This window comes from Triturus cristatus, chromosome 8 (assembly GCF_964204655.1).
Source record: "Triturus cristatus chromosome 8, aTriCri1.1, whole genome shotgun sequence".
In the NCBI taxonomy this organism is placed as follows: Eukaryota; Metazoa; Chordata; class Amphibia; order Caudata; family Salamandridae; genus Triturus; species Triturus cristatus.
This window is the reverse complement of record NC_140591.1, coordinates 553,204,781-553,232,621: the sequence shown is the minus strand read 5'-3', so window position 1 is coordinate 553,232,621 and position 27,841 is coordinate 553,204,781.

Genomic DNA, 27,841 nt, shown 5'->3' with positions numbered 1-27,841 from the left:
CATTCTAAAACAAGTTGTCTAACAAAAACAAAAGACCAAGGTGAAGAATGTAATTGTCAATTGAATAGTTGCATAGCAGACAACACATTTTGCCTGTTTTCATTGCAGAATTTGTGTCATGAAGCAAGTAAAATTGTAAAATTTATTTCAGCATTCCAGAAAGTGCTGGCACACTACATTTCATTATGCAACTCATGCTTAAGACAAAAGTTTTCACAGCATGGTGAAACAAAAATAGGTTTACTGTTATTGTTTAAGAGCAGTCAGCTACATGTACATGATTCATACCCATGATAAACAGTTTCATGTTCATAACACTGGATATAATCACAAAACATTTAGCTTCATGGTGTTGTGTACACAATGTGATAGTGTTTCATCTAAATTACTGTTGTTCAGGAGATAAACACCGAGCAGTGCATTTCAACAGGTATTTAAAGCTCAATGGAACTGCCTAGCATGCCAGCAGGGACAGTCCTCATTCAATCATGTTGCTTGTTACCCCTTTAAATTTAGTATATTTTTCAAGTTGTTATTCTAAATACCTTTACTTTTCATTCTCCTTCGATTGAAAACTAATTTGAAATCCAAAACAATTTCCAGAACTTTTATGTGTGTGTTTAATTTGCATTTCAGTGCATTTTGCGAATTACACTTCCCTCTGTTAGAAGTAAAAATAGGCCATGATTTACCATTCTTTCATGCAACACACAATGCCACCTTGCTGCGCTGAGTATTCGGGAAAGGGAAGGAATGCGCCATATTTACCAGTATATGGTGCATTGCATCCTTTCCTAGTGCTGACACACTTTTGGTAGCCTATCGCCAATGCAGGCAGCCTTGCTTCATGGGACAAGGGGGCATTTGTTGTAGGAAGGATTGTTTTGTGCCGAAAGGTAAACATTCCTGCACAATACAATCCTGGGAGACATGTTTCCCTTCCTATGTCCGCTGCTGAATACAGCACACATAAAAATGGGGAAACAATTAGAAATAAAGATATTTCTCTCAGTTACACCTCGCCTGTGGAGGAGCAGCATTTTTACTACTAATGTTAAATATGAGAATGCACCAAAATCCATTAGTGGATGCATGGGAACCCCCACGCTCCAATGATGGAGCATATTCCTGCTGCAGATTGATGCATGGAAGTGATTTGCGCTACCTTGCTTTACTCTAGATGTATTGAGCCATGCAGAGCCATGCAAGGTAGCCATGCATGGCTTAATAAATCTCACTTAGGTTTGTGTTCTAAGGGTGAGGCAAAACCTTGATAAATCTGGCCCATAGTTTTGATTCTACAAACAAAATGGAATGTGCACTCATTCATTTTACACAAAAGTTATAAAAATGCATACCCTTACAGCCATGATCTCATAATGTTTACCCATTTCTGCTTCCTTGAACTTCTTATTTCACCTATTCCTCTCCAAACTAATATCTCATAACTGTTAGTCTGTGTAGAAATTCAAACGATGTTCTCACACACTCTTCACAATATTCCTCCATTAAGGTCTTTAGACCGAGGCTCTTCAATTAGCTTCATCAGTGTGTTCTTTCATATGTTCCTCTAGCGAGACTAGAGAGGTCATTAAGAGTTTAACGGTGCTTCCACCATTCCAAGCTCATGGTTTCTTGCTTCGTTTAGAGTCTGGGAAAGTTGCGACTTTCTTAAGAAGGAGTCTTAGCTGGTTCCATGTTGGATACATCTGACATGACACCCCACCCACTGAAGAACTATCATTTAAGAGTGAATATTGCTCTGCACTGCTTAGAGAAGTGCAACTATCACTAGATTTCCCTATTTTGGAGCTCCATGTCTGAGATGGAAGGACTTGTATGGGATTTGCATAATGCCACTCACACAAAGGAGGAAAGTTCCTGGCATCCCCCGCCACTGCTTTGGTACTTTGGTCTTGCATAACAAGATAACTTGCAGAGTGGGAGCAATACACATGTTGCCCATGCAGCCAGGTATATTGCCTTAAGGTAATTAGGACTCTCTAAATTTTGGTATTGGTGTACCGCCAAGGAAAGCAAAGGACAATGGCCAACACTAATCTGGTCAGCAAGTCACGTGCCAGGGTCTAAATGAGGACACAAATAACTAAACTAACATGCTGTATCTTTTCAGACATTCAATGGTCAATATGTAATCTAGAACAGAGCAAAACATGTTCTGACATAGACCTTGAATATGAAATATTACAAGGGACCCAAAATTAAACTCAAAACATTAATGAAATATCACATATTGCAGAACATTTTTGCAATGTGATCATTATAGGGCAAAGCATTCCCTGTGACCCCACATCTGATCTTGATGTACAAACTTTGATGGCTTGTGAGTCTCTTTTTTTATTCTCAGAACTGACAAATCAGACAAGATTACACGCTGAACCATAGTTTTGATCACTTGTTTATAGAGATCACTAGAAAATTTCCACTAAATGTGGCATAAACAAAGCAACCTCTTAGGAAAGAAAACAAGAATTCTGCACCATTACACAACTCCCTCAGCCTTTTTGGCTGACAGTTATGCGGAAAGAAAATGCTAGCAACGTTGGGGTAACAGGTCCTTTTCTAGACATGACAGATCTTAGTACTGAAGTTACAGAGAGGTTTTCTCACCCGCATAGTACATTGGGACATATGCCTATGGACACAAAAGGTGCACAAAACAACAAGATTTGAGCAAACATCAAAGCTGCATGGTTGACCTCTGGCGTCCAAGCACTATCCAGATTCCAGAAAAGTGACACAGTTGCATATACTACATAAAAGAGGTCACTGGGGGTGGTAAAGGTTCTCTGCAGACACCATGCCAGGTTAAATATAGTTGTTAACAGGGAAAGCGCAAGGGGGAATTTCACAGAGAGAAACAGAATAAAAACATTGTTGTATGGATGGAATTTGTTCAGGACGAAGAGTCACCACTCCCCTGCACATACAAATTGGTTCATGTCCCCTGTGGTGTCAGTAAATGATTGCAGTATGATCATTGTGGAGAGGTGTGGCTCACTAGTTAGAGGCGGCAGACCCATAAGCAGAGAATCGGCCAGGGACCAGGGTTCAATCCCCGACGCGGCAGGGTCGTGGACCAGGGTCAAAACGGACTCGATAATTCTCGCCTCGGTACCTACTCTAACCAGGAACACACTCGGCAACTCTGGGCATTAAGCTTGCCTCATCTCTACAACAGCCCCCCACAGACGCCGGGGATGCCTGGTTGCACCTTGGAGATACCCAGAAAGGGACAATCTCACAGGGATAGCCAGGACAGGTTCCCCAGCGGTCTACAGCGCCGGGACGCCCCGGTGTTGGGTAGCTGTGCGCTTTACAAGTCTACAACATTTACATTTACATTGTAGGGACAATATTGTATTGTGACACAGTGTCTGACCATGCAGTGCATTCTATAATAACTTGTGTTTCTCTCTTTATCTTTGAGTAAAATAAACAGAAAAATAAGATGAACCATCACACTGTAATTGGTGTAAATTATGCAATCTGTTGGAAATTAAACCAAAACCTACTTTGACAAAATCAACTTTCGCAAAGCTTATCTTTGACAGTTATGAAGCCAAGTCATGTTGCTGTGTTTACTGGTTTATGGCTAGATGTTGGTGGCATCTTGAAACATGTATATTTTGTGACCCAAACTGTTTGTAAAACTAGATCAACAACTTGGCAACCATTCATGACAGTTCTTCATACTAAAGATGCAGAGAGATGTGCGATCTTAGGAGGAAATGGGGAGGTGGGCCAAGGGAAACAAAAGGCACCCACAGGAATTGGGATCTTTCCGCTAGCTCCAAAACCAGGTGATAAACCTCTGCACAACAAACACTTATAGATTACCCCAGACATCGAGGGTGGTGAAGAACATGTGCTTATGAAAGGACAGGTGAAAGTTATGGGACACCAGGAAAACGGAAATCGGGGAGTCCCACAACGTTGAACAAATCAAAACACTGTTACAGGGAAGTAGTGTATTCACCAGGCAGATTTTTCAGTCTTCTCTCCTGTGAATGCTAATCATTTTTTGGACAGCCATCTGTAATCTCTTATGATGGCTGAAGAGAAGTTCTTGTCACTCTGGGTCAACATCTCTGAGCTCTTTGAGCTAGCTTGGGGAGTCCTGCAGGCAAGGCCAGCATCAATAGTAGATTACCCAGCAGAGCTTGAACAGGGCATCAGGCTTAGCCCTAACCTCGAAAAGGCATTCAGAAAGACTCACAGAACCATCCATTTATGTCTGTGTAAGTAAGATGCCCTATTTTCTGAAGGGGGTAACTTCCTATATTTCTAATTCCTGTAAGCAATACACTGACACACAGAGACAGAATAATTGTATAGCAGAATTTTATTTCTTGGTGAGAATGGTGGGTAGAGCAGGACTTTCCATGCTCCCCGATTGCCCTAAAGGTTATTCTTTTATTCGGGGCCATGTGTACTATTTCCTTGCCACAATTTACAACCAGTATTTTTGCAACCAGTAAAGAATTTAAAAAAACAACTAATTTCAATAGTTGGGTACATCAAAATTGGAGTTGTAGTCAGTCAGAATCTGCCTACTCCATGCATATTGGTGTAGGTACATATTAATGACTGTGAAATCCTGAGTTACCATCATTTCAAAGTAAACATGTTGAGACCAAAATATCAACAAGTAGGTCTGTATAGGTTTACACTATTTAACTCCATATACATGCATCTTATCAATATATATATTTTCAAGTTACTCAGATGTGGAATTAAGAATAGTAAATCTGTTCTTGCCTACATGCACTTACCTCCTCAAGATTTTGGTTCTGGATACTTTGGTTCCAATATTCTGGTAATTTAAGTTTCAAAACTCAATATTCCAGACTACCATGGGTCTGCAAACCACCATGTTTGTGATTGCTTTTTTAATATAGCAAACTTTAAAAAAAAATCTTTAAGGCAAACGGGGCTGTATTTAAAAAGAAACTTTTTTTGCATGTTTATTTAAGAGGAGAAGTGGTCCTGTAGCCCACTGCCTCCTTCTAAACAAACATTTGATACATTAACAATGGAGAAGGGGACCCAAAGTTATCTCATTCTTTTTTCAAATAGGTTACAACTTCCTTTGTGGTGTTGGTAGAATATCAATGTTTTGCAACTGGATTTTGGTCTTAAAACATCGATCCATTAAATACTGATTTAGTATTTGGAAGGGACATCTACAATACGCCCCTTCCAGATATTGAATCAGTATCCATTTTGAATTCCATTTTAGAAGTCACTAAAACCTTTTGACTCTGAAAAAGTTAATATTAAGTAAGACAAATCATTTTAATACTTGTAAATGCTGAATCAGAGAATTTGTAATCGATAAAATGCTTAATACACCTGTCCCTATGTTATGCTAAACACATTAATTCTCTAAAGGTTTCTTCTACATGAAACCATGTGCACTGAATGCAGATAGATCCTGAAGATACGAAGCAAGAAAGACAAAGAAGTCCTGGATGGGCTACCATGTTGTTTCTTATTTGTGAGCTGTTATTTTCCATCTTACCTTCAACATTTACAGAAACTTGAAATTGTGAGCTCCTAGTTGTGATTCCATGTGAATCACAATTAGTAAATCGCAATTTGCAAGGTGCAAAACTCCACTGAGTTTCATTTGCGATTCCAAGTGGGTAGCAAATGACCTACCTCATTAATATTCATGAGGTAGGTTGCATTTTGCGACCCTTTGGGAATCGCTAAAAACATAGGGATGGTGGCCTGCTGGGGACAGCAGACCGTCATGTCTGCATTTACTTTTCAATAAAGCAAAGTTTTTTTTTTAAATGCATCCTGTCTTCCTTAAACATTCGCACACACACCTGAGATTCAGTATTAGGGAGGGACACCCTCAACAGGCCCCTTCCTCATAATGACTGGCAAAACCCAAATTGAGATTCAGTACTTCCTGCTTTGTATGTTCCAAAATTCCTTTTTCCTGTCGCAAACGGCCAGCTATGGTGGAGGATCTTCTGCCCTCCCTCCATCAGCCTCAAAACTTTGAAAATAGAATAATTATAAAAGCGTTCTATTATAGTGGTATTTTTCTAACAATAGCCAAGGCTTTGGTGCAAGGACGTCATAGAGGGGTAGTGGTGGGCAGGGCACTGTTGTCAGTGTGCATGATGGTTTGGCCGGTTGTCTCAGTCTGGCCAAACTGTCATGCGCACTGAAGCTCTCTCCTACCCAACCTGCATTGCAGGGTTGGAGAAAGCAAGCACAGGCTCCCAGTCTCAATGGGAGTGCAAATCTTTTGCGCTCAGACCAATCCTGATTCTTCTTTCAGCATCATGAAAGCAGCTGCAGTATTATCGCCAGGGGATTCTGGGAGCCTGTGCTGATCTGGACGGAGAAGAAGAGAGGAGATGCGATGATACAGCAGGTAAGGTTTTTTTTGTGTGTGTCTCCTTTGTTTGTCGTCCATCTCCATCTCCCCCTTCCCATTCCTCTGCTGCCTCACCACTCTGCTGGGACATGAGCCCCTACTGTTTGATAATCTAATGCTGTAACTGCTGTTCCTGTCCATTCAATCCCTCACATCCTTAAACGGACAGATGCTAAATTGTATTAAGATGAAACTGGATGAGACCAAGGGAATTTGTGGGAAGCAAGGATTGTTCCATATGCCCGCTGTCTGCTCCCCAATTCCCAAGGCTAGTATTCTGACAATGAAGTCTGTCCTTGATTGAAAGTTTCTAGTTTGTAAACTAATATGGCTGTCTTTCAGGTGGCGCTATCATTGGGTTGGAACTGCAATACCAGTTGCAAAACGTTGATATATATCCTTGCCAATCTCAAGGAAGCTTGGGAAACACCTTCAATGCTACCTCTTCCTTACATGGACATTGCCACCCATTTGTAAATCCCAATGTTCTTTCAGAAAAATGTGATTCTACTTTTGTGCTTGCAAATCTCCAATTTTGCACAACTCCATGTTTGCAAGAGCAAAAATAAAATTTACACATCAGACCCATCCTATAATATTCATAATGTCGTTAGAAAAAAGAAAGAACCAATGTGTTTTGATTTTCGTTTCTACTATGCTTATAGTTGTGGCTGACGTGCTTAGTTTGCCTTCAACTCCTAAAAAAAGGATCGATAACGAACAAAATGATAGCGAGTAGTTCTGGAGCAAAATGCTATGACATATTGTTCGTGTGCCAGCAAAGCTAACATTTATGTCAACTGTGTCAGACTCACTCCCTCATTTTCTATTTAAGAAGTTTCACCAAAATAAACACATAAACACAGGAGCTGTAGCAAGCATGTAAGTTCCAAATTATTTTATTGGCGGCTTATAAAGGTGACAACATCATGACAGAACCAGGGCAGAAACTCAAGGGCAACAGACCTGACCTCCCTCTGCTCAAGAAGCATGGAAGATGGAAAGGCAGTGACAAAGGAAGGCTGGGTTTAAAGGAACAATGGATTATTACAGCATTGGAATGTAGAGAGCTACTATGGCTGGCATAGGACTTTTGGTCCAACAATACAATTTTGTCTTTCTGCTTCTCTCTTTTAATTTATAACATTCTACCCTCAGGTGCTGGGATTTTCTAAAATCCTTATAGCCCATTCTGTCTCGGGCTCTCGGGCTATACTGCTTGTTAGAGAACATCCCCTTAAAATAGGACCCAGGGCCAGACTGGGAACCGAAACCGGCCCTGGCAAACTGCTCGGCTGGCCCCCAAGGGGGAGAGGAGGGCTGCAGCTGAGCTGTTTGGTAGTGCTGGTTTCAGAAGACTTTGTTACAGGGGACCGATATTGCCGGCCCACAGTAACATAACCGGCCCCCCCGGGTGTCCAAAACTAGCCCCTACCCTGGTCGGCCCACCGGGGAAATCGAGTTCAGGACATGTAGCAACCGATATAGTCACTGGCAACGGGCTACCACGTTATATTAAAGAATAGCACAGTGATATTAAAACATGAGGGTGGGAGGGGCACAAATGCAGAAGGATGAAAGACCCTAATATGTAAACTTCTAACATGAAGCACTCACTTTTATAGTTCCTGATACACATCATTTATACGAAATACACATCATTTTGCAAAGAGTGGAATTCTCTTTTTGCTGTTTATTTGTTCATTTTTAAGGTTAGATTGTTCCATGTAATCCACGTCTTAATCACTTTTGTCGAACTTGTGTATTTTTGATGCAGTAAATTTTAAGTCATATTGAACTCATCAAAAAAATACTTTTTAATAATTTTAAAGAAGCATGTCTTTGAGATTGGACATATAAATGCTCCACGGTATCTTAGAAGTTCTGAAAACAGTTTTTTGTTAATACCTCAAGGTTACAAGTTGGCATCAAGTACCACTGGTCTGCCAATTTAAAGTTGGCAACAGATAAAACTGACCCGCCAAATTAAAAATATTAGGTATTTGACTTTGCACATACCGCAAGCACTGTATTATGTCTTTACCTGCTGAACGCGCACTTAGAAATCTCCTCAGGTAAATGGCATTTGTCTCTGGGACGGGCCATCTGGAGCGCAGATGTTGCAAGTTTTGAGCCTAAAGCTTCCACGTCCCTGAAAGGGAACACAAAGTAAGGTGAATGCAATCCACCTTGATCTGCCTTGACCTGCCAGATGCAGAGCTGTCAATGGCAGCCCTGTCCACTGCACGAGAGCGCTATGTCTAATTGCATTCATTTGTTCATGGCTACATTTCAGGTGACAGAACGTGTTGTTGCACAAAAGAGATTAGAGAACACGATATTCTCCACACATAAATTCCTTATCATGATTACATTTCTTCCGAGATTATTACATTTGTAGTGCTGTAGTATTAATTAGTGTTGACGCTCCTTCATGGAAGTGTGAGAAATTTGTGTAATTTCCTCTTGCGTAATCATGTGAAATTTTGAAAGAATTATACACAATTTGGCGAGGGGCCAAATTAGATATTTTTCATACATTTAGGTGTGAAATACGTCCTTGCATCCACTTTGCATGACATGACGCATTTAATGGCACAAATACTAACTTGACAGGTAGCCACTGAGGGTCTTTTCAATGGTGTTGTTTCTGTGCTCCTCTGATTTCCCCAAAATTATGACCTGATTACGCAATCTGGCGTAATGGTGTAATTTGGGGGATTTTGATGAGCAAGGGTAACACAAAATACAGGATTTCACAATAGTGACAAAAAATTCAGCTCGGTCTACCCTTGACAAGTTACTTCTAAAACATTGCCTTTCATTTAGGATTCTCCAATTGTGATGTTTGGTTATGTGTGTATGTCATTTTCATTTGATATTATAATATTTTTTGTTTAAAAAAAACAACCAATAGCATTTTGATCAAAGAGTTGTGGGTACATGCAGGCAGATGACGTCTACCCACTATTTTCACAGGGTTGATGCTGTCTTCCCTGCTAAGAAGTTGGGTCCCAGTGAAGTAAGCTGAACTCGTCCTGGTGTAATTTTCCAACACCAGGCCACATTCGGCAGTGTGTGCACTGGTAACTGCTTCCTGCTCAGCAACAACTTGCAGGCAGTGGAAGGGCTTTTTCCCTCCAGCTGTTCCTAAGACAAAGGTCTTATTAAATGGCCAACAGCTCTCTTTTTGAGTAACTACAATTGTGTCTGGGAAGTATCTGTAGCCTCACACCTAGGTGTCAGAGCAGTGAGGGGAAATAAATGCACACAGCTTGCATCACAAGCATTTAAGAGAAACTACTATTCGGATGCAAACTTTTCACTTTATGCATTCCCTATATACAAGAGAATCTACTGTAAGAATGGCAGCTGTATAGGACTGTGTGAGTTCTTACATAAATATCCATTTAGATTCTGTTGCTTGAATTTGACATACCTTGAAAAAAACAAGAAACAAGAGGCGTTTGGCAAAACAGGCACAGTTCATTTAATTAAACAATGCAACCGGGAGCACAGTCACAGGCATATGATCTGAAGACTGTCTCAATTTACAATCTGTCTAACATAGACTTTTATACAGTTCAATGAATGCAACAAAAATGTTTCCGACAATTCTTTTTGGTAAGGAATGTGTACCTCTATCTTTGGAGCCATAAATTAAGGTATTGGATGAAGAATTCAAGTGGATCTCAGCCTTGCATGGACACAGTACCACCAGTGTATAGCGTGTCCAAATGTCCTGAATGGGGAGCACGTCATCACTGTGTGTATTGTGTTTGTTGCATCTTGATTGTCTAAGTGTTCGTAACTTCATGTAACATCTGACTTTATGGTGTTTTGGGAAATTGCACATCCCTACAGCCATGTGTGCTTTATTGGGGCCAATCTCACTGGACTATTGTGGTATCGCTGCGCTTATCTGTGGGATCGATTTGAGATTTCCTGTTTACATGTTTGTCTGCTGGCTACTTACCTCCTCACCTGTGGTCTGTCAATCAGTGACCTTGAACCTGGGTCCCGGGGTCTGTCAATTTACCTATTTCTGAGTCGGGTCGACGTGGAGTTCCCACTGGACGAATTTGTCAGTAAAGAAGCGATTTTGTTTTTACACATAATTGTATCGTTATTTATATTGACATTGAAATTTTCAGTATTAACATTCCCTCCTCTAGTTGAATTTTCAACTACGCTACTGATGGGGCCAGATTCTTGACTACCTGATTATCTACAAGAATCCTCTCCGGTCGCCAGGATCTTTTTATCTGCTAAATAGTGTTGAGGGGAGGAAATCCAATTATTAGAACATAATCACCAAAATCAAATCTCATTTAGGAAGGACCACTGACTCCAAATCTAAAGTTTATAAGATTTTATTACAACCAAAAATAACTGCACATACAAACACCTTAGCACAAAGTGTAAAAGATAAATGGGTACTAAGACAAACGCAAGTCTGCGCAAGAGTCTCATACGACTCAGAACAAAAAGAATAAAAAGCTCTAAAAGGAAAAAGATATGCAATAGTCAAACCAATATCTACATTAGGAATCATTAGCCTAAAAGAAAAACAGTTAGTCTTTCCCTACTCTATCTCTAAGGGGACATCCCTACTTAGCATTTCCCAATCCCAGGCAAGAGAATAAAAGGTGTCAGAAGTGAAGACTTCCTAAGAAGTACACTCACTTAGTCAGAGCTCGTTCTAAGATGCTCCTTCTAGCTCCCGATCTAAACCTCAACTGCTTAACCCTCGGGGCACTGTCCCTAATACAAAATCCCCAAAACGTAGAACACGCCCTTCGGCACACCTCTTTGGCCAGGTCTTCTTCCAGTACTTTTCCAGCGAAACTTGTCTCTCCTCCAACGATGGGTCGCTTGACCTTGGATCCCAGGCACCTTCTCCGCTGAAAGTATCATCCTCACATTCCAATGTACTCCCCTGTTGGCTTCTCGTACCATCCTAACTCCTAAAACAAAGAGCTAGTCTCACTATAGAGCTAAATGTCCTTGCACCTGCAACAGAAACATGGGAACGAAAAACTTTTCTCTTCTCTAAGATTTTCCATCCTCCTATAACCCAAAGCCTTTACCAAGGAAAATCATTTTTTGGCCTACAACGTTCAGCTAACATAAAAAAATGAACAGGCCTTCTCCTCAAACGTATATGCGATCAGGCCTTTACACTGTGAAACACATTCCTAATCACACTCCAAGCATTAGTTCATCACTTTTATACGTAATTAAGCAACCTTGCACATGCAACTTTAACATGGCACACGTTTAACCTAATACATTGCATTATGTAAACTACTCATTATGCTTTACTAAAATACAGTCACAATAATCTGCAACATTACTCTTTATGAAAAGCATTGTTATATTTCTTTTTTTTTTTTTTAAGTTTAAGTTTATTGAGACCAGCAAGAAAATACAATACACAATGAAAATCCGGTCAGAGAACATGAGTACTTATGTTATGAACAATAAAGGATATTAAGCATAAAGGGTACAATAAACATGGTGACCTAGAAAAGAAGAAGGGAGAGAGAAAAAGAAAAGAGGGGGAGGGAGGGGGAGGGAGCAATAAGAATTTCGTTGGGGAGAGTTCAGAGCGATCAAGGGCAACAAAAGAGGTAAAATGAAGCATTACATTGCATGTATTGTAAAACTCTAAAACGCATATAGTGATGTAAAGGGAGGAGTACAGTATACAAGAACAATAATAAATTATTCAAACAAAAGACAACGAAATTAAATCAAGGCGGTTTGCGGACATCATCCGATGTTCTCACAGTAACAGTAGTGGGAGTATTTGGGGGGGGGGAAGCAGATAAATATGTAGTGAGAGGAAGCCATAACAAATCCCTTTTAATTGCTAGTGAAATAGGGGTAACATAGTTGGTGTCAAGTCTGTGATTAAAACAGATGGCGTTCCACCAGGCTCTGTAAGTGACTTTATCCGCGTGTTTCCAATTCAGGGTAATTAGATGTAAGGCTATAGCAATTAACAAATCTATTAACTGACAATGTGGTGAAGGATGAGGCCATGAGGGGGATAGGGAACCAAGGAATATATTTGAAAGGGAAAAAGGAACTTTAGTGTTAAATATCTTGTTAATTTGAGACCAAACTAAGAGCCAGAATTTAGCAATGTAAGGGCAATCAAATAGCATATGTTTTAAGTCAGCCTTTAAACATGAGCAGGACCAGCAGTGTGATGAAGTGGTGGAAGAAAAGGAAGCCAATTGTGCGGGTGAGTATAATGCACGGTGGTATACAAAATAAAGAGTCTGAGTGGTATTGGCCGCCCGCGAAGTTTTATGAATCTTTAACCACAGCTTATCCCACAAAGGGACAGACCAGGAATGTAGTAAATCTTTTTCCCATGCCAGTTCAGTCCCTGTTTTGCACCGCGTTGCCAGAGATAAGAGACCATTGTAGAGGGAAGATGCAGAAGGGGAAGCGTTTATCAATGGAAACAAAGTAGAGCAAGTTGTGGGGAGGTTTGGAGAAGGTGGGAGCGATGAGAGATATTGGTGAAGAGAGGGAAGCAGAAGGTCATATTGCTTTTTACAGGAATTAGGAAGGGTAAAGTCAGATTTGAGGACTGAGAAGGGAAGAGGTGTACCGTCCATTAAGAGTTGGGAAATCCATTTCAAGCCCTTGGAGTGCCAAATCTTCCAGTAGAAAGCACGATTTTTAATACGTAGTAACTTATTATGCCAAATAGGTTGTTGAGAAAGTGAGTCACGTGAGGGATAAGAGGCTGGTAGGAGAGGAGTTAAAAGTTTTCGCGTGTGAGAGATAACAGGGTGACGCAAAGAAGAAGTGTGCGCAGAGAAGGCAAGGGATTCCAAAAAGGCGAAGGGGGAAGTAAAAAACTTCTCGATGTTAAGCCAGATTGGAGGATAGGTAGGAAGGTCCGAAGAAAGCCATGAAGAGGCTTGTTTCAGGGAAAATGCGTGGTGATAAGATTTAAAGTCAGGAAACTTAAGCCCACCATTTAATTTATCTTTTTTAAGAGTAGATAAGGCTATCCGAGGGGGTTTACCTTTCCAGAGGAATTTTAGTAAAGTGCGGTCTAATGTCTTAAAGTAATAATCTGGGATGTGTACAGGAATCATTGAGAGAGAATATAAAATGACGGGGGCAAGCATCATCTTAATGGAGTCTAACCTACCCCACCAAGAGAGAAAAAGAGGGTGCCACTTGGTAATAGAGTCCTTTAGCTTCTTAGTAATGTAATCAAAATTGTGTTTGAGAGTTTCGGAAATAGACGGGGAGAACCATAATCCTAAATATTTTATTTTAGAGGATTGCCAGGAAAAACCGGTATGATCAAAATAGTGTTTAAGACACAAAACATTGAGGGGCAAGACTTCACATTTATCACGATTTAGGCGGTATCCTGAGAGTTTTGAAAACGCATCTACTTGGGAAAGGAAAGGAGGAAGAGAAGTATCGGGATTGGAGCAGTATAACAGAATATCGTCTGCATAAACAGACATTTTGACTTGGTGGGTACCTAAATGGAATCCTGTAATTAGGGAGTCCTGTCTGATTTTGGTAAGGAAAGGCTCCAATGCCACTACAAATAGGAGAGGGGATAGGGGGCAACCCTGCCGTACACCTCTTGAAAGAGAAAAATAATCGGAGACCTTACCATTAGCAAAAATAGACGCTTTAGGACCAGAGTATAAGAGAGAAATAAAGGAAATTAACTTAGAGGGAAACCCTATCCATTGAAGAGCGCGGAACATAAAGTCCCAGCCAATCCTATCAAAAGCCTTTTCGGCGTCTAAAGCTATGGCAGCAAGCGGGTAATCTAAGGAAGAGGCCTTGCTAAGAATGTTAAAAAAGACTCTAGAATTATCAGAGGATAAGCGACCTTTTACAAAGCCCGATTGCTCCGAACCAAGAAGCTCAGGTAAAATTGGGTCAATACGTAGGGCAAGAATTTTAGCAAAAATTTTATAATCCGTGTTCACTAAAGATATCGGGCGATAGTTTTTACAGAAAGAGGAATCCTTGCCTTCTTTGGGGATTAGGCAGATCATAGCATCTTGGAAGGTACCTTGAGATGATCCGTTTGCGATAAAAGAAGTAAACAAAAGAAGAAGTTGTGGGAGGAGGAGTTTCGAAAAGTGTTCATAAAATTCGATGGTAAAACCATCAGGACCAGGGGTTTTCCCTCGCCTCAAGACCGATACGGCATGAGAAATTTCTGCTAGTGTGATATCTGACTGCAGTGAATCAAAATCAATATGTTGCGAGGGAGGAGAAGGGATGGATTGGAAGTAGGAGGAAAGATCAGATTGAAGAGGTTGGGCCTCAGGGGTGTAGAGAGTTTTATAAAAGGAGACAAACTCACTTAAGATATCTTCATCCTTGAGAAGAGTGTCACCATTGGAATTCTTCAGAGACTCTATCCTAGTTCTGTCTCGCCGAGATTTTAGATAGTTGGCCAGTAGCTTCCCCATTTTATTCTGACCTCCATAGTAACGAGCACTACACTTCAGGAGATAAGAAGAAGCCGCTTCTGTGGATGCTTTATTGAAGGTGATTTTGGCAGTGATAAGATCTTTCAAAGAAGCTTCAGAGTACGAGTGGTAGTAGGTGTATTCTAATTTTTTAATTTTGGCAAGCAATTGAGCCGATTGTTTCTCAAAAACTTTTTTCTTCCGAGAAACAAAGTTAATAATAAAGCCTCTGGCAGCTGCTTTAAAAGAATCCCAAATCATAGCAGGGGAGGAATCATGAGTAGTGTTTATGGTGAAAAATTCTGACGAAAAAGAACTGAACTGACTGGAAAAATTAGGATCTGCAAGTAGTGAATTATTAAAACGCCAACGTCCAGCACCTGGGGTGTGAGGAAGAAGGTCAAAATCAACAGAAACCGGGGCGTGATCTGAAATTAAAATGGAGCCTATTTCTGAATGAAGTACGTGTTGCGTTAGAGGTTTACTTAAAAAGAGGTAGTCAATACGGGATTGTGATTTGTGCGGGGGGGAGAAAAAGCTATATTCACGGAGTTCAGGATGACATAGTCTCCAGATGTCAACTAAAGACTTTTGACGGATGGTGGAAGCAAATTGTGAGTGCATTTTGTTGTTTACAAATCTGACTGGGGAATTCCTATCGAAAATGGGATCACAAACTTGATTACAATCACCCCCAAAAACAATATATTCATCTGTAAGGGAGAGCAACTTATCAGAAATATGCAACCAAAAAACATTGTCAACTGAAACTGGAGCATAAACGTTGAAGAAAACCACTGGTATTTTGTCAATAAGTAATTTAACAATTAACCAACGACCTTCAGAATCAGTTTCTTGAGAAATCACCGATACATTAAACTTTTTATGAGTAAGAATAAGAACACCATTTTTCTTACCTAAAGCTGGAGAAGAAAACACATTACCTACCCAACATCTTTTTAATTTAGATGCTTCAGCCTCAGGAAGGTGGGTTTCCTGAAGGAAAGCAACATCAGATTTTAACTTTGCTAAGTGGGAAAGAACTCGTTGTCTTTTAATGGGATTGTTCAATCCTTTAACATTCCATGTGATAACTCTGAACTTGGCAGGATGAGATTGAATTCAAAAACCATAAACATACAATGCGATAAATAGGGTTGAGATTGGAAAGAGTAGAGAAATGAGAACTCAGAAATGTACAAAGAAGAAGATAAGAGAGGAAGAGATTAAAAACAATGGTATTAAGAAATTCGATAAGGGATAAGGAACAGAAGCAAGGAATATGGATTTGCAAATGACCAAAGAAGGGGAGAAGGGGGTAGAAAGAGGGAGGTGAAAGCGGGAAGAAAAGAAAAGGAGAAAAGAAAAAGAAAAAGAGGAGAAGAGAAACAATGACAGAGAACAGCACAGAAAGCATAAAAGTAGAATATGAACAAAGGGCATACTTACATGAAGAAGATCCAAGAGAACAAGGGGGAGGGGAAGAAGCCACACGAGACAGACAGCCCATCCAGGCTGACCAGACGGAGGACGAGGGGGAAAACGCCAATAAAATAGGATATCTACGGATGCGAGAGGGAACAAAAGAACAAAAACGTTAAAAACTATTTAGCACAGTAAGCGATGAGGAATAGGGGAGTTAAAACAGAGCAAAACGATTAGGTACCAACTCAAATTAAATTAAGAAGACCATTCAAACTAAAAAGAACACCAAAGAATACATGAGGGACGGTGATAAAGAGAAACAGTGAATGAGAGAACCATAAGAAAAATCAGAACATCAAGTAACATTTGACGACGAGGGTCCCGAAGCTTCCATGGTCTCCGTCCTGTGAAAGTTTATGAAACTCTGTAACTGCTGCGGATCTTCATAGGATGTTGTCTTGTTATTAAACGTGACCTTAAAGAGGCAGGGGTGAAAAAGACCATAACGTGCTCCCATGGCACGAAGAGTAGGTCTCATATCAAGAAAGGCCTTACGTCTGTTGGCTGTGGACTTGGCATAATCTTGAGCGAAAAACAAAGTGGCACCGGACCAGGTGACTCGTTGAGAGGATTTGGCCGCTGACAAAACCTTTAGCAAGTCCGTGTACTCCAAAAAGTACAAAATGACACCTCTCGGCCTCTGTGAAGGAGATGCACTCGATGGAAGACGCCCTAACCTATGGGCTCGCTGAATGTTGAGAGCGGTGTCTTCTGGCATATGGAGAATCTTGGGTAGGAAAGTTTTAAAGAAAGTAGGAGGGTCCGATCCCTCTGATCCCTCCACCAGACCATAAATACGCAGGTTGTTCCGCCTATTACGGTTTTCAAGGTCCTCGACTTGGCGTTGAAGGGCAGACACTTGAGATTGAAGGTGAGAGACATTGGTGTTAGTGTCCGTAAAGGAAGACATGTGACTTTCCACTGCAGTAATTCGTGTATCAAGTTGAGCCCAAGAGTCAGTGAGGACTTGTAGTTTATTATTTGTTTCCTCCATAAAGGGACGAAGGGCCCTGATTTCTTCCAGTAGTGTTTCCATAGAAATAGGCGAGGTCGATTTAGGAGGAGAAGGTGGGTTGTGCTTTAGACGTTTGGTGACAGACTTCACAGCAGGTACTGGCGAGGGAGAGGGATCCATATTCTCCGTGGGGTCTTGTGAGGATAACAGTGAATCCTCTAGTTTGGAGAAGGCAGTAAAAACTTTTGAATTTTTGACAAGGGTATACTTGGGCGCAGGGTGTTTAGCAAGTGAGCCTTTCGTTCTCCCCATAAGAGGCAAGTCCAACAGTCCAGGTGAGCGAGAGGGGCAGAGACGTGACCCAGAAGGAGAGTATCACTAGTTAAATGGTTAACATCACTGTCAGATCCAGCAAGTATCAGAAAGCCTCATTGAAGCGCGTGTTTGAACTGAGTTAGAGAAATAGTCATTGAATTGACGTACCCGTAAAAATGAGGCAGTTCCATAAAATCATTTCAATATCTGAGACAAGAACACTCGTCAAGAACAGCCATGAATGAGGAAGAACTGTGTTATCTGAGGAGAACAGTACAGAAAAACACTCTCGTGAAGTGCGTGCATAAAATGGCGGCTGAATCGAAGAAGAAGACGCTGCACAAACTACGCACCTTTCGTATTCTCCAGAAATATGTCATTGAGATTGTCCAAAGTTGGTGAAGAAATGAAAACAAAAGCCAGAGTTGAGCAGAATAATAGCCAAAAGGGAGAAAAACCAATTTTGCAGCATGCTTCTTCAAGTCAACAGCTTACATTCTCCTCAGGCGAAAAAACAAAATGGCGGCCGTTCCGAAAACGGGGCCTCCGAGGGAATTAAAGAGGATTAAATGCAGCTTACTGACATAGCGACTGCAAAATTCAGTGCTCCGGATGTTCAGACAGCCTGTCCTCACTTTGTGGCATCCTCGTACTCGTAATTACGAGAGAAAAAATCGGCGTTGTCCTCCCGACCCCGGGAGCGTCAGGGAAGAGCCGCCATCTTCGTAAGGCGTTAACCACGCCCCCCTCGCATTGTTATATTTCTAATCACCTCTATGTTAAACGGTTCTAGTAATACATTTCTATGGCACACTTAACCTACATCGATTAATATGCAGGTGCTGACTAACGGTGAATATGATGCACCCCTACAAGTTTCAGAATAACTTGACGCTCTATCACTACCTAACCCATACTCCATGACAGTTACTTTATTGGGGGACTGTTGTTCTTCGGTTTTGACAATTACTACTTTTTTAGTTACTTGCATTCTACTCAATTTGAGCACTGTATTTTTACAGTAGGAAATCCCCAATTGCACGGACCCACTTAAAAACAATAAAAAGATGAAGACTGGCAGCAACGATGAGCACAGACTGGAATACCACCAGGGGAGACAGGAGAACCAACTAGAGAACCACTCTTGCTCAGGAACATCTTGTACCTTACACATGTCTCTTTGTAAATGGTGCAAGAGTCAATGCCCATTATCCAGGTCATTCCATGGGATCCATGTGCATCAGCACGCACCAATCGTGGCACACTCCCCTCCCTCAAATGCGGTCATTAAGCCTAAAACATACTGATGCTGCATCACCATGAGGCAGATTGCTCTCAGTAATTCCTAAAACAAATTAGGGCTGAGCTCAGTGCTGTTTATCATTTTAAGCATGTCCCAACTGACGATTTGCAGACAGCGACCATTACTTTCGTCTGCATGGTGAAAAGGGTATGGACCCTCCCGCTGATACTTGTGAGTCAGAGAACAGTCTAAACTCTTCTGGAGTGTCCATTCATAACTAATCTTTCTACGGGATCACTGTATTTCCCTCAGGGGTGTGTTCTCTACACTCTATTTGCACATATTTCTTTTTAGTAGATACTGGAAGGTATCTATATGATGGTTAAAGCCAAAAGGTGGTTTATGGGTAATCAGGTGAATTAATCTATTTGATGAGCTTTCCTACTTAACTGGGTGCTTGGATTAGTGTTTTATGGAGTGTTCTTGTGATCATAAAGATGGAATTATCTTGGGTTTTATGGGAATCAACAGATTCCTGAGACTCTGCCTCTCCTGATGTGGGCAGTGTGGGTTGCTTTCAACCCACATATGCGCGGGACTGTACAATGAGGTGTTGTGTTGCGGTTAAGTGTTGGTGGTTGCAATGTGCCCTGAGATCACATGTGCCTCGGCATGAGGCGTGCAATGTGCCCCTCCCTTGTGCCACTAGATATTTCAGTTCCATCCTTTCTCTAGAGGCTTCTTTTTTGGGGCTAACTTTGGGCTACTTTTGTTGGGTTTTGGGTGCTTCCCTACATCTCACACAATCTGCCATTTCACTTATCATGAGGCAGAGGGGGTCGGAAAGTCATGCTGTGGATCTAATGTACATCTGATTGCAGTTTTGTGGCGTCGGAAGTCGAGGCTTACTGCTTTCTCCAGATGATGTATGTGAGGCCTGGTGCATTGGTCAATTGCTGGGCCTGATATGAGGGTGAGTACATTCTGCTTTCTACTTATGCCTGGAGCTGTGATGGACTTTGCGTCTTCTCCTCTCCCAAGCACCTGCTATCCCTTGGTCCATGTATTTTTAATCGTTTTGGATCTGTGGTTCCTGGCTTGTGGCTAGGATCTTCCAACTAGTGGGCGTGCCCCTGTTGCTCACTTTGGAGGGGTATGACATGGTGACCAGTCTTCAGACATTCGAAAAACCTAAAGAAAAGAACAGAAAACATCACTGAGATCATAAGAATGTGGGGAGCTCAGGGTAGAGGCCAAGAACATTTGCCAAACTTTGCATTGGGAATTATGACTGGACTGAGGCATCTAGCTAACCTGATGAAACTCTCTACTGGCTCGGTGCATGGGAGTGCCTCAAAATGTATTGGCTCTTGTATGTGTGCTGGGAAGGTTGTGGTATCTTCACTATCTCAGGGGTATGGGAATCCTGTATCCCACCACTTGAGGACAGCTTCATTTTAGAACTGAAAGAGGGCCTCCCATCTGGCCAGAGACTTCTAGTTTTGGGGACGCTGTTAAAAATTCACACCATGAAGAAAACATAGGTCCTGAGCCGAATGGGAAAGAATGGTGACATTTCAATTTGGTAATTGGAACCCATCCCTATTGACTTTGAATGAATTAACCTGTGTGCCTGCTTTTTAACTGCTTGGTCTGTGAGCCACCCCACCCCCTCATCAGACTGCCCTCTCCCTGGGGCACCACCAGCCAAACCCCACCCTGGGCAATCAGCAGCAGAGTGGGGCCTTGGCTCCCGCAATCACCTTTAATGGTGAACTTTAGTGAGGATACCCGATCGTCAGAACACATATAGAGGCCTTGAATCCCCAGATGCAAGTAAAAGTTTGCATTCCCATCATTGTGTCATTGGTCCTACTTTTGGCTTCGATACAGTTAATTCTTGGAATGTGGGCTAATGGGTGGTATTTTACTCTTTGGTTTTATCTTATTACACATTTGGATTCTGTTTTTTTTTGTGGTGGCACTGCCTCCCCAGACAGCTCCCCCTCCCTGCTGAGGCTGTGGCCCTGGTCCCTGTTGGGCTGAGTTCCTTGTCTGTGGCTGCTGTTGCCACGTGTTTGTCCAACTACCTGATCTCTGTTTCAGGGGTGCGGTGGGGGACTGGCCTTCTTGTGGCTGAATGTAAGGTGTAGTTGACTTTCCCTGGTCTTGCTTATGTGGATTAGGATTATGTGGTGTCTGACCCTGGCCAATCGATCTCTGTTTGTGGTATGCTTTTAACCGGCATCTGTCTGCTAGGTTGAAACCCTCTGGGGTTTTGTGGTAGAGCCCCCTTTAAGGCATGTGCCATTTGCATGCTATCGGCCTATGCGGCTTCTTCAAGGACGGTCTTTTTCAATTTGTGTTGGCCCAATTTAGCAGTGTCTCTCTGGGCTTTCTCCTGTTTTCTGTATCCTTCTCTTGTGTCTTTTTGTGGTAATGCAATATATGGACTTGTATCTTCCGTCAGGGCTTAGTGTTTAACCCAACCACGATATTCAATTCACTTTGTATCTCAGAGGGCCCATGACAGTCCATGAGTGTCATGTGTTAAGGTGGTCCCGGAAATGTTTTTCGGTAAGCTGTTGAACGCTTGCCCAAACAGTTTCTCCATCTGTTTGGATGAAAAGTCTAACAATGAGTTGATATTTGAGCATTTTAATATAATAGCTTCCACAATAAAGGATAATCTGTGGGTGGAGGTTAGGAAGAGGTCTAAGGGTAAGAAAAGTTGGTTTGATAATCTTTGTACCCGGTCTCTTACCGACCTTAAACGCGCAATTCATAGGACACCTCGAAATCCCACAGAAATAAGAGGCTGTAGGAAAAAATATAACGAAGCCCTAAAAAATAGGAAAAATACTATTAAAAAAGAGGCCCTGGTAGCTTTATGTGAAGCATCACAACTAAAGGATGCATCTGCATTCTGGAGGGCCGTAAATACCCCATTCCTCTACGATAATTCCAAAGCGCGTATATAGATCGCCATCGCGGAGGAGGACTGGGTGGAGCATTTTTCATCTCTTTACAAGACACAAGATGCATGTCATAGTATAGATTCTCCAGTAAGGGCTATTGTGGATGTGGAGACTGAAGACTCATAGTAACCTTGGAGGAAGTTACTGCGGGTCTGAAAGCTATGAAGGGTGGCAAGGTGGCAGGGCCGGACGGGATCCCCGTAGATCTGTTTAAAGCAAATATTGAGGTCTGGGGCCCATTGCTGGTGCAGGTTTTTAATGCGGCACTAGCAAGGGGCCTAAATCCGTCTTGGCTCACCTCGATCATTGTACCCATTTACAAGAAGGGAGACAGACAAAGTTGTGTCTGTTATAGACCCATCTCCCTCCTGGACTCATCCATAAAAATCCTGGGGAGAATCGTCCTGGCAAGATTACAAAGCTGGATCGAGGAAAATGATTTGATGAGTGATTTGCAATATGGATTCCAAAAGGGCATTGGCACAATCGAACAATGTCTAAATTTAATGATCCTCCAATCAAAGTATATAAGGATAAAGGGCGAACGTCTGTATCTCACGTTCGTGGACCTTTCTTCGGCGTTCGATTGTGTATCACATGCCAAGTTATGGGCAATCTTGAAAGAAATGGGTGTGGAAGATCCCATTGTCTGCTTTCTTAAAGACTTATATTCTGGGGCCACAGCATCGGTCCGTTATGGTATCGGGGGTCAGTGCACTAGAAGGTTTGACGTGGGCCGGGGTGTGCGCCAGGGCTGCGTCCTGGCCCCCTTCCTATTTTTGCTTTACATAAATGGTTTGGAGTGCCACCTATTGCAGGAGTGTGGGGACATACCTAAGGTCGGAAGGAGGTCTGTCCCTGCGCTCCTGTATGCGGATGATGCGGTCCTGATGGCCCGTACCCCCATGGCACTACAAAATCTGGTCAAATCATTTGAGACCTTTATGTCTAGACTTGAAGGTGAATTGCAGTAAAACCTTCTCTATGTACTGTGGTAATGGTCCTGGAAAGCGGAAAAAAAGCATGTTTTTGAATAACGTTCCTCTGGAAATTGTGCCTACTTTTTCTTATCTTGGAGTCTTGTTCCATGACACAGGGGCATGGTCTAGTGCGGTTAAGGCCAGAACCTTTTTGTTCCAAAAAACTATAATGGCCCTGAAAAACTTTATTAAAAAACTGGGTAAGAAACCGACAAAAGAAATTTTAACAATATATAGAGCTACATGCACCTCGGTAGCTATATACGGCTTGGCTCTGTGGGGGTATTCCAATATTGACTTAATTAAAAAAACTGAGAATAGGTTCTTGAGGTACATCCTGACAGTCCCTCAAAGTGTCGCGACATACATATGTCACATTGAATTGGGCTTATCTTATATATCTGACACGATCAGAATTCAACCAATACTTTTGTGGCATAGGGTATGGACAACAAGGAAGTGTGTTATGAATCGGGCCATCCTACAGGATGTTTTAACCCTGGATAATGTGGGTAGATCTGATTGGCTAAATTATGTCAAAAACTTTATGGTTAATATTGGATGCCAACAATATTATGAAGACCCACTTTCAATGGTTAGCATATCTAGAAACCTACTGTCTAAGCTATGTATGGAATACCTCGAAGAAATAAGAAGACAAGAGGAAGCGAAGAAAAAGTCAGTAACTTTGCACCTCTGTCTCTTAACTCATTCTAAAATACAGCCTTACTTAACTTTGCCGTTGTCTAATTATGATAAATTTCTTTTGACTCGTTTTAGATTAAATATTATGTTTAGACTCCTGACCTTCCCAGAAATGAACTTATGGTCGTTTAATCTGCCCCTCTGTCCGTGTGATGACTCATCGTTCCAATCAGATATTCACATTTTATTTTTCTGTAAATTCTATACTCTACCTCGTAGGCAGTTCATTATACCATTCCTCAAAGAACTGAAATTAAATAAATGTCGTCCAGCTTTTTTAGAATTTCAACGAATGGATAATGTTCTAACTGTTACCGTAATTTTAAGCTTTTTTAAAAATATTTTTAAACTTCGGAAAACAATTGGGCTTGGATGAAATATAATATGTCCCGTGGTTTTTCTTTTTAACATTTTCCCTGTGTAAATTTGTAATCTGATGTTGTTGCTTTCATGGTTTTTTTTATTTTTTAAACCGAATAAAGTTTTTCTTGATCTTGATCTTGAGTGTCCTGTCTCTTGTCCCATTGTTGCCTCATACTATCCAGAAAATCAGTTATTGTCGCCATTGGCTCCATAGTCTCTGCTAATAGTCCTCCTACATCAGGGCGATCAGGGAACACCTCCATCACAGCTGACCATATTCAGTGCCTGCATGAAGTGAATGTAGCCCTGTCATGCTCAGTGTTTGTCAGCGTAATAGCTGCGATGAGAGCTAGGGAGAACACCATGTTAGTCTGCTCTCTGATAAGACTAGTTAGCAGAATTTTGATAATGCTTTAACTAAGGTTATTCCCATGTTGTTCTCCTCAAACAATTAGATTCATTTCCCTGCTCCATCCAGCAATGCCAGTATCTTTGTCGTTAGTCTTTCCGTGTCCATTTGAGCGCATGGCACATAGATGGTCTCTGATGTGTCCTTCTGCATTAGTGGGCACATATTTGCTCTGGCTGCCTCTACTGGTTTCTCCCTAACATGGTGCTCCCATCTTTTTAGGCTTTCCTGCATTTAGGGGAAGTTCCACCCCAGTCTTCCTCTATGGCATGTCCTCTGGTTTAAAGGATCCCTCCATTGGCCAGGGTCTATCGTACTGGCTTTTACTCTTGGTCCAGTGGTCTAGGAGGTGGCAGATTGGCCACGCAAAGGTCTCACCTTCCTCTCTGGCAACTATCTCCCTTGGGGTCAGTATATCTATCTATATCTATATTGTGTGTTAGGGTGAAGTAGCGTGCATCTTTGTCACTGCTCTCCTCATGTGAGCGCAAAGGCGCCTTACTGTTTTTCCTACCTCTTGGTTGAGTCAGCCCTAGGCTCTAAAAAGTGCAGTTCAAGTAAGGAAATAGCTATAGGTTGTTAATATTTATTGGAAGAATGAAAGTTTGAACTGTAAAAAAAAAAAATAAAGCTTTAACTTCTTGTGGTCTACATGACGACTTAAGTTACTCACCAACTCAAGCTGAAATTAACTTCCCTGCGTCCTAAGACATCCATCATATCCAAACTTTTTTCCTCAGCTTTTCATGATCGGTGTTACTTTCTGCGAATGATCTAGCATGACACAGAGACAGAAGTGGAAGTGACATCAGATGCAAGAATCCGCCAAGCCACCGAGTCGTGTCGCAAGGAGGAGGGCAGGTAGCAGTAGGTTGCAGTGTGGTAATGCGTCAGGCCGGAGTGAGAAAGGGAAGATACAGGCCTGACAGATCTGCCTCAGGACAAGGGCATTGAGCAGAGTCAAGCAGAAGGCAAGGTAAGGTGCCCAAACACAGCTGTAGTAGTTCTCACTCGCAGAGCATGAGCCTGAGTCCCGCAGAAGCAACCCAGCTAGGTCTGGGTGCAGCTTGCGGTTGGCCTGGTGTACTCCCGCTCAGGCCCTCACAGCCTCTAAGTCATCATATCCTGCAGCCATCACAGTATTCTCTTGGTGGTTATTAGTTTAGAACTCACGGTGCTCAAGCCCAGGAATCCCAGAAATAATACAATTGTCTATAACAAAATAAATGTGAGTACCTTTTGGTCAAACAAAAATGCAATAGACTTGGCAGGATATGTTAAAACAGTGAGTTTAGGTCCTATAGAAGAGAACGCTATTGCCTGGTTTGAGAAACAGTTGTATTTTGATCATGTGGGAGTAAGAAATTAGCCACTAGTGTTAAACCCTTCGTGGCTACCTCTGGGGAGGTAAAAAAGCTAAATCATGAGCTAACCTTCCTTGTAAGGGAACAATTTAACCAGTCACCTTTACTGAGGCAAAGGGAAATCAATTGATTGAAGCGGGTGAGAACGAGACTGAAGGTGTCTGAACGTAGATGGGAGGAGGATGAGAAATGGTTTAAGCTGAGAGAAGTTGCATTTTCTAGTGACTCGTGTCACTATTGGTCCCTAATAGCCAAGTATTCTGATTGTAGAGTTAAGGCTGAAGCCATTTTAATATCCAATGCAAAGTGGATCTAATATATCCCACAGCTATACGTGTTTAATGTTAGTGGTGGGTTTCCGTTGGAGTCAATTGGTGAGTCTCCCTCACTCAATATATATGGCCCTCCTTCCTGTGAGGAGATAGAAAGTTATATTAAGGGTGCTAGGTGCTCTGGGGTGATTGGCCCGGACGATCTCCCGATATCTCTCATTTAACAAAATATTTCCGCATGGGCTCTTTTTCTACACCTGGTGTCTCAATATTTTTATTCGTATGGGACCATACCGTCTTCTTGGAAAGGAAGTATAGTGGTGCCTTTAAATAAAAAGAGTGCTAACTTGTCTCCCACCAGCTTTAGGCAGATTGCATTATTGGATGTGATTGGGAAGTTGTTCTCTTCTTCATATTCAGGACTGGGCATTTGGTAATAATCTCATCCCTGAGAAACAGCATTGCGGAACCCTGTACAATATCACTGCCCTCCAAACTCTGATTGAAAAGTATCTAGTGGGTACGTTTATGGCTTTATATACTGCATTTATAGATTTCTCCACATCTTTCGACAGGGTTGCTCGTGGGACGCTGTGGAGGAAATTGGTTGTATTGGGGATCCCGCACACTTGATTAGGCTGGTTCTTGCTTTGCCCTCTTCTACTTGGACTCAGGTCCCGATAGGCAGGAATCATGTCTTGTCCAGTAAACTAGAAACTCACAATGGGTTGAAGCAAGGGTGATTACTTCTGCCCCTTCACTTTTCCCTTTATATCTATGACTTGCCTATCAGAGTCGGACAGTGTAAGGGGATCCACCAAAACGAGGACAATTAACCTTAATTGTCTTCCTTAGGCAGATGATGCTATTTTGCTAGATTTATCGCTGATAGGTCTACAGAGGCGTCTTTTTAAGTTAGGCAACTACACTGATGAACATTTCCTAAAAATAAACATCTCTAAGAGTAAAGTTATAGGTCCCGGCGGTGAAGGGTTTGGAAAGATCTGCATTGGGTTTTTAGCACAAGACAAGCTAGAAGTGTTGAAGGTGTACCCATATTAGGTTGATGTTTTTCTAGTAACTGCTCTAATAGTGATCATATTAGTCAGTGCAGAAGTAAGGCAATATCTCAGGCTTCTGCAATTGGCAGGTTATATAAATGTTGCGGGCAAAGACACATTGCCCACGTCCTGGCGGTATATAAGATTAAAACTTTGCCTTCATTCAGTTATGCCTGTGAATCAATGGATGGGCAGTACTGGGCCTTTCTTTAGAAGGTGGAAGGGCGCATATAGCACCAAATATGTAACTTGAATTGTGCAGCTGCTCCATCAGCACTCCGGTTTGAATTCAGGCTTTTTTCCACGAATGGCAGTAAGCTGAAGGTGGAGGAACAGTATATTGAATAGTGATCCAGGCTTCTTACAGCCTGCCTTAAAAGATTACATTTTTTCTGTCTGAAGGAGAAAAGTGCTGTTGTCTCAAATTATGTGAGAGCACTGGATATGTTTGGAATTGGGTAAAGTGAAGTGGGACCCCTTCCAAAGGCTATTCTGAAAAATATGATAAAAAAATAAATGTATGAAAATAGTCAAAAAAGAGCTATGGTACTGTGTTCTTAGCACATTAGGAATTATATGATAGTGGTGAGGGGTCGTACGTTAAAAAAAAAAAAAACTGTATGCCTTATTGAACCTTCCCCATGGTGTGCATAGAACCATCTTGCTATTAAGGCTGAATTTACTTCCTCTATGAATTGTTACGAGAGCATGGGAGGGATTGCCTAGGGAAAAGAGGCTCTGTGACCTTTGCGGAAACCACGGTTATGATTTAATTCATGTTTTATTTTGTTTGTCCTCTCCTACATTCAC